The 15059-nt window shown below is 41.7% G+C and overlaps 1 protein-coding gene across 9 annotated transcripts in view; it reads right to left on the reverse strand.

Annotated features, from left to right (window-relative positions):
- KLC1 (kinesin light chain 1) overlaps positions 1-12131 on the reverse strand; it is a 44957-nt gene extending 32826 nt beyond the window's left edge. For 3 of the 9 annotated variants that reach the window (XM_074542288.1, XM_005483274.4, XM_005483272.4), the window contains exon 1: positions 11781-12130. The gene's annotated coding sequence lies outside the window, so the exon portion shown is untranslated. Of the gene's footprint in view, positions 1-11780 lie in introns of all 9 variants that reach the window. The other 6 variants (XM_074542290.1, XM_005483277.4, XM_014264451.3 and 3 more) reach the window with 3 other exon arrangements.
- Positions 12132-15059: the final 2928 nt, after the last annotated feature.

Raw genomic sequence — 15059 nt, forward strand, 5'->3', positions numbered from 1 at the left:
GGAAGGACTGAGCAGTGTGTCAAACACCGCATCAGCCGCACCCCTGCTGCAGGCAGCTCAGCAGCAGCAGCAATGACAAGGATGAATCACTCATGGATGCCTTGCATACGCTCAGAAAGGTATTTGTAAAAGCACTCACATAACAAACACTCCGTTTGGACTATATTGCTGTTATGGCTTTCAGTCAGAATCTCCAAGTCTGAAAGAACAATGATTATCTGTTGTTTTTTTCAAATTTAAGATGTTACATTTCTCTTTACCTGTGAGACAATTTCTGCTGTCACAAGTCATATTCCCATAAGAAATATTTATAATCTTTCCTTTTTTGTCTGATTTGCCTTCCTTTTACTTAAAATGATCCCTTATAGTCAGGAATTTTGTTCCATTACATGATCCCTAAACTCCCAGAGGAAAGGAGCTTTTCCCTCTTGACATATTCAGGACTGCAGCTTCCCTGCCAGTGCTAGTCATCACTCTTCCCATCATCTATATTTGAATCTGCATAAAATAGAAAATCTGGAACTGCACCTGCAAACAGTGTCCTGGTGGAGGTCAGCCTTAAGGCTGACCCAGTTCTATAAACAGAACACTGCTGCACTTCTGCTCTGCCCCGGCTTTCCAAATGCGTGAGCTCAGAAAGCACCTTCAGCATTTAACACACAGCTACACCGGCTGCCTTAAAATAACTCGGTGAGGACAATCAGCAGCACATTCTGGAGGCTGTAAATCACTGACCAGAAGCAGGTAAGAGGATGGAGTTGCACACTACCAAGCAACCACTGTTAAGCTACAGAGAAACTCCCCCTTCCCCTAAGGGAGTCACTTTTTCTACCAATTACCAGCTAGTAAGCATCTGAATTTAAAAAAAAAAATGTTACTGTGCTCCTCTGCCAGCCTTCAATTCAGAGCTAGCCCTGAATGCAGAAGTCTGCCCTACCACCTGGTTTAAAGTGAAGGTATGCTAGGTAAATAAATGTCCTGTAAAAAGGACATTTGTAGTTCCTTAATGTCAAGGGCACATATCCCAAGAAAAGGTCAGAATCACATCTGGAATTTGACCTATAGCCTTAACATCACAAAATGTCTGTGTTGGTAAGTAAACTGGACAAACACTCAATCTTTGCAAAGTTTTGGCATTTCTAAAGGCAAGCCCAGAGGTTTCTGAAGAAATGCACAGGACACTAATAATAAGCAAAGGACAGATTGACTAAAAGGAGTAAAACAAAACCCCCTGGAATACTGGCAGAAATCCCCACATCTCCAACAAGGCTGCTGCTTTTCTCTCATGACTGCCAGGAGCAGCTCACTCTCCACATGGCAGCAGTGGGAAGAGGCTGTGGTGGCCTCACGTTCTACCCCTGCAGCACAGCAGCTCCACCTCTGAAAAACACTGCAAGCTCTAGAAAACCTCAATGGCTACCAAAGCCCATGCACTGCATTAAACTGTGTTTAAGTGAAGAGGATTATGTGCTTGTTTAGCTGAAGAACACAGCCACTGTACATCTACCTTGATAAATCTTGGAATGTTTTAATGTTGGGGCCTGCTATTAAAAAAATTACAAATCATACCTTTCAGGGGAAATCTTCAGATTCTTCTAAAATGAAAAAATTATTACAGAGAAACTCAGACTAACAAACCATATTTGCTAAAAAAAAAGAGATGATAGCAAAAATAGCTCCTATAAAACCCTTACCAAGGGTGAAGCTGACAATTCTCTTTGAGAAAGCACAAGCTAAGATGATTTGCACTGCTGAGAAAGTACAAGCTAGAAGATTTGCCCTGCTGCAGCGTCCTTTGATTTAAATTTCTGTAGCATGCTACTTCAACACAAATGAACTCTTTCTTAGCAATCATACCTGGATTCTTAAAGGTAGCAAATTCAATGCTGTTTTGAAAAAAATACTTTTGCACGTTTCAAAGACAGCTGGTAAAAATACCTTGAGAGTTATTTCAGCCCTCAGCCTTCTTTATTCTGTAGCAAGCAAACTATTTTAATGAAATTTATTACTTCCTGCTGAAATAGTTAACTGAGTTAAAAATCTGTATACAGTGTAAAAGTATTCAGTGACACAAAAGCTTTCTTTAACTACACGGATTATTCTCCCTCTTAAAGAAAAGATTATGGTGTCAATCCCTTGGCCATGCTGCACTGAATAAACACTGGCTACTAGCTGGCATTTCAATTATCATGATACAGCAAATCTGTATCCTTTTAACTGCAGACAATCCAGATGACCTGCCCATCTAATTCCAAAATCTCTTTTAGACTCAAATATATCTGGAATTCCATAATGCTGCAGGCCAAATCCCATCTTGCTTTTCCTGTTCACATACTGCAGCAGACAGAGACCCTCAGATGATGTGACTGCCCCTTACACATTATTATACTCATTCCAATTATTTATGTGGAAGGAATCAAGGGAAAGTATCCTCTTTTTTGCACATCTCATCAACTGCATTTTACCTTCCAAAGGCCTAAAAATACAGTGATTGACACACAGACTAGCAACATATCTTAAAATCACCACAGATTCTCTGAGAAGTGTTAGATACTACAATTGGTCTGGATGTATTATAAGCATGTAAGAGAAAAATTAATTCTCTGTACACGTACCTAAGCCCTTCCAATATCTCAGATTTCAAATCAAACTAAGATGGATATTAAGACCCTTCTATGCATTTGGTATCACACCAAAGACTGCTCTTTGTCAAAGCTGAAACAAGTGCAAAAGCAATCTGACAGGTGTGTGTCTAAGGCAGTTCCACAGAGCCAGAGTCAGGAGTCCAGAGGAGCTGCACCAAAAGCCAGACTCTCAACAAGGTACAGCTTATAAACTCTTTGTTAATCAAGGCTGCTCTCATGTTGGTGGTACATAACTTCCTTACTCAAAATCTGAAGCAGCCCTGAGGCAAGATCCGAACTCCATTCTTTTCTAGAATAATAAAACTGAACACAACCTTATTCTGCTGTTTGGTAGTGAAATCTACCAAAGATTAGATGAAATTTAATGCTGAATTTTTTTTTAATTTTAGTTCTGTCCATGGAATCTCTGAAGGCAGGCAGACTGCAAACCTCCAAGCCTCCTACCCCTTGGAGCAAGGGAGTTGTCTCCCTCCTGTACCACTGTTGTGCCAACAGAAGCAGCGTCTGTTGGTCTCCTGCAAAGCCAGCACTTCCTCAGCTTCTGTGAGCACTAATAAAACACTTTCAAGCAGCCACCAATGGATGTTGAGAAAGGAGAGCTTTTTCCCTCCCTAAAACACTGACACAACATACCAGTTTAGGCCACAGGAGATTTGCCTTCTCCTGTGAGAGATGAAAACAAAGCCCACCTCACTGGATCACTTTAGCAAAAAGGTCATGACTGTATCAAGAGCAGTTACATAAAGACAGAATAAACTTACTTAAATGTATCAGAAGGCAGAGGTGTAACAACTTAAAGAGTAGTTATAATTACCTTTAATTATCAAAAAGTCTTGTCACAAGAATCAAAGATCTATCAAGAGAAATCTAGGCTAATTGTTCAAAAACTGTATTATAGTTTAGTATTTTGTAGTTACAAGGACATGCTTCATAAATTATCTACTTTAAGTGGATTGAAAGGAAATTTTGACTGTATTTTAAAATAAATACTGTCAAGAAAGTCTGAGCAACAGATCCATCATCACTTATCAAATTACACAGTTTTTCCCCTCAATATTCCAAGAACCTGCATTGATTTTTGTGTGAAAATAGCACTTGGCTCTTCATGGACTGGCCACCTTGTGCAAACAGGTCTTCAGTGAATTTTGATAAATGTTTTGATAAGGCTGGTTCTTGCTGGTGTGAGAGACTTTGAGACTGGAATATGGTTAGGGCACATAGCACAAGAGGAAATACAGCAACATCCAAAGCTACCTGTCTTGCAATTTGAAGCTTTCATTAGAGTAGACAAAACATTTTTTCAGCTTAACTCTAGCTCTTTCATTTTGCATTGTTATTTTTGGACAAAACCTGCTTTATTGACTAATCAAAGCAAGCATCCATTTATGTTATCTATTTATCTAATCTCTAAACAGCACTTAAGTAGAAGCACAGGAATGTTCCCATCAAATCAGTCTTCCAGAATACATTAGAAATGCTATCAGCTTCCACTTGCTAACATCAATTCTATTATCTTAACCAAATCTACTTTTTATAGCATACCCATAAAGATCTGGAAAATGCATTCAGGAAGGGCAGAGAAGGCCACAGCTTGCCTCATATCACTGCATCCATGTGGGAAGCTCTGCTGACAATTTGCTGTGGGTACTGACTACAATGCTCTTACATGCTTGATGACACTGAAGAAAAGGATTATTTGGACTGAAACAAGAAAAAAAAGTAATTTCTTCTGCTGGCATAAAAGGAACATCCACTAACAGTGTTTCAGCACACAGCAGCCTTCAGGTTTACCAAATCCTTACATTAGATTTTGAAGCTATTTTATAGTTTACATTAAGATGCAAAACCATGCAGTGTCTCTTCAAGCTTTAGGGAAAGTATCTTCCTCCTGCTTATCCTTCAATAATTAAAAAAAGAAATGCAAATCCACTAAAAAGGCCGCAGAAAAAGTTTCACAATCAAACTGTTCAGGCCTAACCCTTAGTATTGATAGAGAATCAATGCTAACCCACTCAATATTACATTAAAATCAATACTTTCAATGGCAACTACCAGTTATGAGAATCAATTTTTTTATACCTTACATATTTAAGTTCATAGAAAGGATAGCAAACAGAAAAACAACTGCATATCACTCACTGATTCTTACCTACGAGTGCAGAAAGCTGACTTAGCTGTAAGGTTGGAAATTATTTCCTTGTGAAATACTCCATAATCTGGAGACGTTATTCTGATGTTCTGAACTCTCCTGGGTCAGGAGCTGCTGAGCAATAAAGCAGGCCCTCACCTAACACTTCACAAAGGCACCTTAACTGTCTGTGCACTCACACCTGAGGACCAAACCATAGTTCCAACCCCTTCTCTAGTGATCTTTCACATTCCTGATTTACCTTAGCTAGTGCTGGGCACAGAGCGTCCCTTTGGGACTCTGAAATCCTCTCTGTGGTCACACCACTCACATGACAGCTCCCCCCACCCTGCTGCAGGACACTGCTCTTCTGGTGGACTGACACAGAACAAGAGCACACTAACTGGAAAATAAACACAGAAGCTGAAAGTTTCATTTGAATATTGCTTTTTAAACCATCTCACTTGGATAATCTGTTTTGAAAGCACCCCATCCCAAGGATGGCAGAACGGTGGCCCCTAAAACAAGCACACCATTAAAAGCACTGTATCAGGTGCCTGCAAGCACTGCTCCACGTGCAGCCACACTACAGGCTGCAATGCAAAAAAGGAAAAGAAAAAACAGAAGTCAGCAAGCAAAGTTTCAAGCTATTTGTTATCTTAACAAATGGATGTGGATGAAGATTCAATGGCCACACAAAGTACAAGAAGTCACTGTAATTCAAACCCCTTCCAAAATGGGCTGTGCACCTTTGCTCTCCACCTGCATTCAGCACTAATTCCAAACCCAAGATATTTTTCTTTAATTAAACAATGTATTCCAACAGCAGTATTTTAAGTGCAGGCTAGAATCAACATGCAGAACATGACTTTTTTTCTTAAAACTCCAGGGAGAGAAATTGATACTAATTGAATAAAAAGTAGTTAAAAGCAAAGTAATTGATTCATTAATCTGCCTTTATCTGTTTTCTGAACAATGGAAAGATGTATTTAAGTAACAGCAAATTACTGAGACTCTGAGACAAAGTCACCCTGTGGTGCCTCTCGTCTTTTTCAAAAGGTATAGAATGGATAACAAATTCTTTAAAATTAGGACACCTGGCAATAACACCTGTAAGTACCATAAGAAAACATTACATCTCATCTCTGTATGATTTCTTAAGCCCTTGGAGTGCCTAGCAAGGACCAGTGTCATCTGTTCCAGAATGCTCCCAGACCAGAATCTTATTAAGCAGTTTTATTACATCCTCTCTGTTAAACACAACTCTGCCTTACCGCAGCCATAGTCCTCAGGTTCACACATCTCATCTTCCCAAAATACAACATTCCTCAAAATTAACATGTCTTTCTGGGGATTCATTCCCTCACAGCTCTAGTAAGACCTCCAGGTTACTATCATGTTAGCTAACACACTGCCAGTCAGCATGACTTCTGCACTCCTCCATGTTTCAATACAGTAATATTCATTATACTGAATGCTACTATACTGAATTGGGCCACTACATCACTACAACAGCACATTCTGGCTTTTTCCACACATTATTGCCTTCTATCTCCAGAGGAATTTAGAGACTGAATCATCTGGTCTGGCTTCCTGCAAACACCTGACCCTGAGCACTCTTTCACTCACCAAGACTATGGCTACACATCATAACCTGGCACTGCTCCTCATGCAGCCACACACTTCATCCACATCCCTGTCCATAACAAATCAAAATAAAGGTATGTGCCTTTTACTGGATTATTTTACTGTCAGAAGTGAGGGGACAGAAAAGAAAAAAGGTTCAGGCCAACCAAAATACACTTATTTCCCCAGCTGTGTTGATGGAATGAGGAAAAGGGAACGAGCAGCAGGACTGTGGAACTACATAAACCAGCACTGAGATGGAAGAACATTTCATCTACATCCTTAGAGATCAATTATATATTCCTGTTCTGTCAACAGAAACATTACAGGAGGTTGTAGTGCCCCTCCCAGCTCAGAACTATAACCTCCCCTGTGTCCTCACATATTACCATCCCACTAGCTGGATTAATCTGACTGCACTCTGCCACTGTGAGGGAGAGATGAATCCACTTCTCTCATCAACCCTCCTCCCTTTAAATACACTCTAAATGTGACTGGGAGCTGGGGGAGAGCAGGGTGGAACAGCCAGTTTAACACATGAACAAATGAAACATTAAAGGTGGGGATATACTAAAATCCACTCATGGCAAAGGCCGGAGGGATGAGAGAGTAACAGCAGCCTCTCTGAAATGGAAGCTGCTCAAGCCACAAGAGAAAGATGAAACTCTGGCTTTTCCACATTATTCAGGCTGACATTGTTTGATAAAGGAACATTCATAAAAGCACTTAATCTTAAGACAATATTCCATTTAGAAAAACAAAAAGAAAGCAGCAGAACCACACCAACACACACCCTGCTCCTCCCTGCCAGTCACTAATCTATAATGACATGGTTTGCAAATCTTTCAGCTACTGTCAGCTGGAAGGAACAAACTCAGGATACAGTGCAGGAATGCAGTTACTGCAATCTTTTCCAAAGCTTAAACCACCATCCTCTGCACTGAGGAATGGCTCCCAAGTTCTAATCATAGCACACTGCCAGTATTCTTAATTTTTTGCTAACATTAACTACTTAACTACTACATACAAACACAGGTAAGAATGAAGATCATTATTTACCTGATAATCCTGAAAAATATATGTATTGTCCTTTAAGAAGACTAACTTGTAGATATAACTTTTTAAGTAGTATCAAAAAGTTGGTTTATGTCAGATATTTCTTGAACTTCTGAACAGTAAGAAGTGCAGTGTTAACTTTTGAAATGGTTTGATGTGGTACATCCCATAGTAAATGTAATATAATTAGCCACCACCCCAACCCTACAGATATGTAAGGAAGCCAGTACTACCCACTAGATTGGTGTCATCCTTTGTTCTAGTCACTTTAAATTTAATAAAACCAGCTAGGTTTCTGACATAACCCCAGAAAGAAAATCTAAATATGATGAATTTGGTTTATCTGGATTATTTACAAAATAATCCAGATATGAAACTGCTCACTTTTAAGTCTACGCACAAAAGATATTTTACTGCTTTCACTCGTAAGGAAGACTTGACATTGAGAAACCATGTACAAAATACGACCATTTAAGCAGACAAAAGACAACAAGCATGTTGGAAATATAAGATGGCATGAGCCCATATTACTCATTTTCAGCAAGAAACACGACCAACAATAACCATTTGAAAAACTAAATTCATTTTAATTCTACATACATGCCAAATGCCAAAATACAGCTTCCAGAGTAAAGCTTGTTTCTTACTGCAGTTAAATAGAGCATTCCTGGGAGATAAGCTGGATTCAAGGAAACAAACAGTGATTAAATCAACACACAGATACTATTACTTGCATCTGTTTTCTTAGCTGACTGAATCTGAAGAAACTGTCAACTATCAGAGACTGCCTTTACACATTTAAAGAAATTAGCATCTCTAATGTTAATTTAGTGTTCATTCTCTGTTCACATTCCCAAATATATTATGGGTACTAGAAGCATACACACAACCTTCAGCCCTCATGCTTGCCCTTTCAGCATGGCCTCTTATTATTAAGTATGTTAATTTTCTAGCACAAAAAGCCCCATGTATAGTGTCATCTCATGCCTGATGACTATAAAACACTTACAGAATCCTCTGGAAGTAATTCCTGTATCACTGAAAGCATCTGCAATTCTGGCTCTAATCCTCACAATGAAGTGCCCAATTTAAATCCCGGAAGATGACGACAACAAATATCTCAGCAAATCCAAGTCACAGAAAGGGCACCTTTCTCTGGTCAGGCATTTATTTAGTAATTTTTCAATGGAACCACATTTCCTTCTACATCCTACTCTCAGAAAGGAAAATGTTTCACTAAATCAAACACTGGGAAGACTTTATTACCTCAAGAACACCTGAAGCTGACTCTGACTCAGGGTAACTGCTACAACCAGCTCTATTTTGAAGTCACAAAGGAATCTTTTTAGAGTGAACAAGGTGTCTCTGGCTGGTACTTGGGTACAACAAATACATTTTAGACATTATGTTCATCATGCTTTTGCTTGAAGGAAAATCAGAGTTAACACTAAAATGTTTTTCTAAACTTTAGTCAAGGTAAATACTGTGTTCTTGTAAAACAATTAGAAATACTTTAGAAACGTGAAATATTATGAAGGCTGAATTAAGAGAAAGCCTGTGGCTACCCACTTTATTGCCATGATGATGGAATTGGTCCATTTTTACAACAGTTGTGTCATACTGAACAACACCCTGGAGGAATACTGACTACAAAAAATTTAATTTAATTTAACTAGACCTAGCATGCTTGTCCCCATCACAATCTACAACCCTGCTCTTCAACGCCAAATATACTTTTCTTTGTACACAGAGTACACTTTGCTTATTCATGAATTTACCCAGATTTCTGTATTTTTTACTCCTCTTATAAAAACTTTATTTTACAAGTATTTGTACACTGAATTGAGTTTTAAAATAATCATGAGCTATGCAACTGGAGAGACACTATCAACCCCAGAGTAAATTCAATTGCACGTCTGCCAGAGAAGTCAAACACAAGAAGAGATGAAAGAGTAACTGCACAAGCCCACATTTCAAGAGAAACAGAAGACGCATTAAATGGACTCAGAACTGAATATAAGGCTACAGTATTTCCCCAAATTACCAATTAAATAATACACATATGTAGGTATGTGTGCATACACATAAAGATACAGAGAAATGTGTACTGTATGAGCAGCACATGAGTGAGAGGTTTCTGACATGAGCATGGCAAGTTCTGCACAAACACAGGAAGCAGCAATTGTCCTTATATCCCTTAAATGTCTGTACAGTGTATTTTGTTCTATGTCAAAAAAATTCAGATTGACTCCTGCATATTTAATTTCAAATTATGTATGTGACTCCTCTGTTGTCAAACACAGATCTTTTAAAAGAATCAATTTCCATTAATAAGACACTGCTAACCATATCACAGGAATCTGACAAAATTCATGAAGCTACTTCACAGGACCTTTGGGGGGTAACCTTATACTCTTTTTTAGTTATATATAGCAGCAAGTAAAGAGAATCTATGCTCAAATTACTGTTAGAATTTCTGATTACTGGAACTGTCCAGCTCCATCATCATCCTTCAGAAACATCAAGGTTGCCAAACTTTAACTGCAAAGTGATGCAGAAGCGATACTGCATTGGTGAGCGAGTTTTAGGAATGGACAAATTAAATTCCCTGCCTTTACCCATATGCTTCTCCATTATGTGAAATGTCTACCTAAATGGAACTGCAAGAGTTCTCCATAGCTGTTCTAATTTCAGGGAAAAGGTCCTCCTAAACCATGTGGTCACAAAAATGATTGCGCAAGTGACTTGCAAGGTCTTCTGCTCAGCCTCACCAGATGGATCAGCTTTCTCTCTGCTGCCAGTAAATGCTGAATGTGTAACTTCCAATTGTATCTGTAATCCTAGGGCTATAACATCCTCTATCATGTTTCGCTGAAGCTCTGGAATTTATACTCAATTAAAATAAAGCTATTTTCCAAAAGAGTTTTAAATCAACTGTGCATTCTAAAAGGTGTTGCTTTCAGTTTTGTTGGGCTTTTTTTTAATCAAAATGCTAAGCTGTCTGAAACCTCAACAGTTCCTCTTCAGCTTCCAATGCACACCCTTTGTGCATAAGTTTCCTATTTAAGTGATGAGCAAATGCAAAACTGGAAGTGAAAGACAATTACTTTGCAGAGCAATTGTTGTTAAACCTTCTGTCAAGCACAACACAGCTAAAAATGAATTTTAACCGTTTTAGTTTCTTGTATTTTTATGTGTAAACTTGAAAGCATACTATATGAATGACACTGGCTTATAATTTTGCTGTTCAAAGCAAACTATAAAAACAGACTTTTGCTTTTTCCTAGCCAGTTTTGTTTTCTGAGTTTGTATTCTGACTTCATGACGAGTATCTTGAGTACTGATATTACTTTTACATCATACCCACTAATGGAAATCATTAACACAAGGGAAAAAAAAAAAAGCACCATCATTGATTTAGTCACCTTCAAAAGCCACACAAGAGTATTACACTAGGTGATACCACCTTGGCCATTAAAATGTGCTTCAATATGCTTAGAACAGAGAATTCAATCAAGTGTCAAGAAGTTTCCTTATTCTGATTACATACAACTGCTGTGCAGATCTACAAATCTGGCATCTCGTTACTTAGAAATATCAGAAAGACCAAAGCAAAATAAGTAAGGTATTAAAGTGTCCTTCTAATTAATCTCTGCTCTAAAGATACAATTAGTTATCAATTAAATCAATTATGTATTTTTGCTAGAATAACCTGTTTCTAACCAACGCTTTCCTTATTCTGGAGGTGCAGAAATCCGGGCAAGACCTAAGTCTATGAATCCCCTCGGACTAGAGCCCGGCAGGTGACCTACAATGCATAAATCCGGTCACTGTGTACAAAGCCCAAAGCAGACCTGTCCTAGCCTCGCCTTCCCGCAGCAGTTCCGCCCTGGCACGGCGCAGCCCCGGCGCCGGGGGAGCGCAGACAAAGCGCCGCACGCCCGGAGCCGCAGGCCGGAGCCTCCCCAGCCCTCTCTGCCCGCTCCCTCCCAGGGCGGCGCCCGCCGCAGCACCGGGGGGAGCCGGCACAGGAAACGGGGACAAAGCCGAGCCGATGCCCATCGCCAGGCACGTACCCCTGCCCGCAGCCGAGCGCAACTGACAAAACGCCCAAAAAAAGCCTCCCCCAAAAGCCACCCCGCCCTGGGCGCGCAAAGGACGGGGCCGGCTGTCAGCGGCGGCGCTGCGGGGGGACCGGGCGGCCCGCGCAGCCTTTTGTTGTTTGCGCAGCGGCGGATGAGAAGGGAGAGGAGCTGAACACCCCACGCACCCACACCCAAACACACCCGCCCCGGGTCCCGGCCCGCCGGCCCCCCCCCGCTCACCGCTCGGTGCTGCAGCTCGGGCGATGTGCGCAGCGCTCGCTGGGGCGGCGGGGGCCGCGCAGCCCGGGGCGGGGAGGCGGCCGGAGGAGGATGTCAGCGATGGGCGGGCGAAAGGGAGGAAGGAAAAGGGTTTTTGGGGGGGAGAGAGGACCGGAGAGACGGAGGGGAGGCGTGAAAGAAGCGAGTCAGCACCACGGCGGACCCAGCGCTTCCCGCAAGGCGCTGGCAGGGCCGCGGTGGTCGGCGCCGGCGGAGCGGGCGCTGACAGCTGCCGGCAGCCGCCACCACCGCCCCGGCTGCTGCTGCTGCGGCTGCGGCCGCCGCCCCTGTCCCGCCCCGCGCTCCCCTCCCTCCTTCCCTCCCGCCCCGCCTGACATGGCGGCGCCCCCCCTTCTCCCACAAGCGCCCGCGCGCCCTTCTCCCCCACCGCCCCCCCTCATGGCGTCACCCTGCCCGGGAGCGGGCACGGCCGGCGGGATGCTCTGAGGGAGCTCAGGTGCATCCCCGAGGCTGCCGGTGCGTGCCGCGCTAAACCCTGCTAAGATTCGCCTCGTCCGCCTCAAGTCGATGCCAGCGGAGAGCGGATCCCCGCGGTTCCTCAGGGCGCCCTCGGTGACACTGGGGCGGCTTCGCTCCAAGGGGGCTCCACTGCTGATGCTCCTGGCGCTGGTTTGACCTTCTGTGCTGGAAAGAAGTTCAGGGTTATGGTGACTGTAGGACTCGTGAAACTGATGCCCCCATCTCAGTTGGATGCCTCTGGGAAAATCTTCCCTTTAAAAAGGACATGGAAGTGCTGGAGTGTGTCCAGCAAAGGGCAGCAAGGCTCGTGTAAGGTCTAGAAAACGTGTCTTATGAGGAATGGCTGAGGGATCTGAGTTGGTTTGGTTTCAAGAAGAGGAGGCTCAGGAGGAACCTCATCACTCTCTGGAATAGGTTGCCCAGGAAGGTGGTGGAGCCACCACCCCAGAGGTGCTCAAGAGGCACCGGGATGTGGCACTGGGCAGTGTGGTTCAGTGGTCATGGGGTTACAGGGCAGTGTGGGTAGATGGTTGGACTGCATAATCTTGGAGGTCTCTTCCAACCATGACTTCATGAAATGTGCTCGAAAATCTCCTCAGTGTGCAGCAGCTCATGGAGCAAGTCACAGAGAAATCGGCTGAAGGACAAGTTCTGTGTTGAAGGTTGGGCCCCCACACAGAGCTCAGTGTGTGTTGCTAATATATTTCAATGCCCTTGTCTTTGTTCTGCATGGAAGTAAGTGAAAAATCCCTGCTCTTACACAGGTTTACACATGGAAAAGTAAGACTTCCATGAGAACTCAGTGACACTTGTCACAAAAACTGTTTCTTTGCAGCTCCCAATTTCATTCCCACTCTCGCTAGAGGAAGGAACAGCCACTGTATTTTCTTTGTGTTATGTTCCACTAGGTAGAAGTTAAGTCCAGAAAGGAAAGATGGAAGGAATTGAGGTATAAGATAGAAAAAAAAATGAAAAAGAACAGTTTAAAAAACAAAACAAAACAAGAACAACCACAACAAAAACCTCCAAAAAAACACAAATACCCAAAACATTAAATATTGCAAAGCAGAAAAATGTACATTGTAAATCATCTGGGATTAGTGACAACCTATTGTTATATTGTGATGTTATATTGATTATCACCTGGGCTCCACATAGAATAGAATAGCATTGCTCAGTTGGAGGGGACCTGCAATGATCATTTAGTCCCTGCAGTATGTACAGGGTATGAATCACAACCTAATAGAAGAACACAGAGGTATAGTGGTAAATCAAAATATGCAGCCTCACCTAAGCGGCAATATTTAAAATATTCAAGGAAAGCAGAGCTTATGTATGTTTGCCCTCATGTTCAATGCTGAGCAAGTCTACAGAAGAGCAGATGTGAGAACAGGAGTTGGGTGACAAAGCAAGGTTACTAAGAATAAGCAGGAAATAGGAAGAGGAATCAGAGCTAATGTTGTTGTCAAAGAGACAGAGGAACAGGAAGAGAGACAGAAGCCCACAAGAAACACAGCAAAGTTAGGGGAATGTGGACAGTCTTCAGACTGTAAATACAGAGAATCATTGCTGGATTTGAAAAGTTGAGGAAAATAAAGTATACTTACTGAATTCCACTCTCTGGTTGATATCTTACACAGATCAAGCTGTCCAGCAAAACCCAGTTTTGATACAAGTATTTCCATACAGCAGTTTCTTGAGTTATTCATCTCCATTTACAACTTTTCTCTGGCAATTTTATATTAATGGTTTAATTAACCACATTCTAGTTTTGACAGGCAATACAACCTAATTATAACAATGTGAAATATCTCTTTGCACAGTAATATGAAAGGGGAAAAAAGATTGAAGGGCATTCCTTTACACAAACTACATTTTAAAGAGTTATGCCAATTGGTTCACAGGTTCAGAGTATTCTCATGAATATGCAAGAGATTTAATTAAAAATAGAACATGCCCTAATTACATAATTATGCAAGAGAACTGATTCAAAGGAACCACTCCTGCCTTTTGAATAAACAATATTCATTGCTTTCTTCCTATCACACATTTGCTTTAAAAGATTTCCTGCAATTAGCTGCTTACCCCAGGGATGTGAGCATCTCTGAACAAAGCAACTACTCCAGCTATGACCCTGATTCATAATATGCTGGCTAATCAAGTATTTGCATCCTGGCAATTTCCCACATAAACAGCACACACTATAAGCTCCCTCCTGCAGGAAGGCTGATTAGCTCAATGGAGCTATAGTGCAGGGTTACTCCTCTCTGTTTATGGCACACAGCAGAAGTTAGACACAGGACAGAGTTGGTGAAGATGATTTTTCCTCAAGCTACTGCCTGACCTGAAATATCCAAAGAGTTCCTCTTCATTTGGATCTTGTTTTTCCTGTCTCATCTAATGAAAATTATCCAAGTTCATCTAGCAGTTAAAAGTATTCACTGCCTGCATTTCCATTTTCTCTTCAGGAACGAGTTATGCTGCATGCCCTGATATTTTGATTAAATTATCGAGACATGCTGTCTCTAGTATAATGCACAATCACAGAATCAATTAGGTTGGAAAAGACCTCTGAGATCATCAGGTCCAACCTATGGCCTAACATCACCATGGCACTAAGTGCCCTGTCCAGTCTTTGCTTAAACACCTCCAAGCATGGTGGCTCCTATGATCCTTTGCCTATCACCAGCAAGGTCACCGTGGTTTTCTGCAGACTTCTGAGTGCACACCAAAACATAACCCCATAACACATTATTTACA

Source organism: Zonotrichia albicollis, chromosome 6 (genome assembly GCF_047830755.1).
Source record: "Zonotrichia albicollis isolate bZonAlb1 chromosome 6, bZonAlb1.hap1, whole genome shotgun sequence".
In the NCBI taxonomy this organism is placed as follows: Eukaryota; Metazoa; Chordata; class Aves; order Passeriformes; family Passerellidae; genus Zonotrichia; species Zonotrichia albicollis.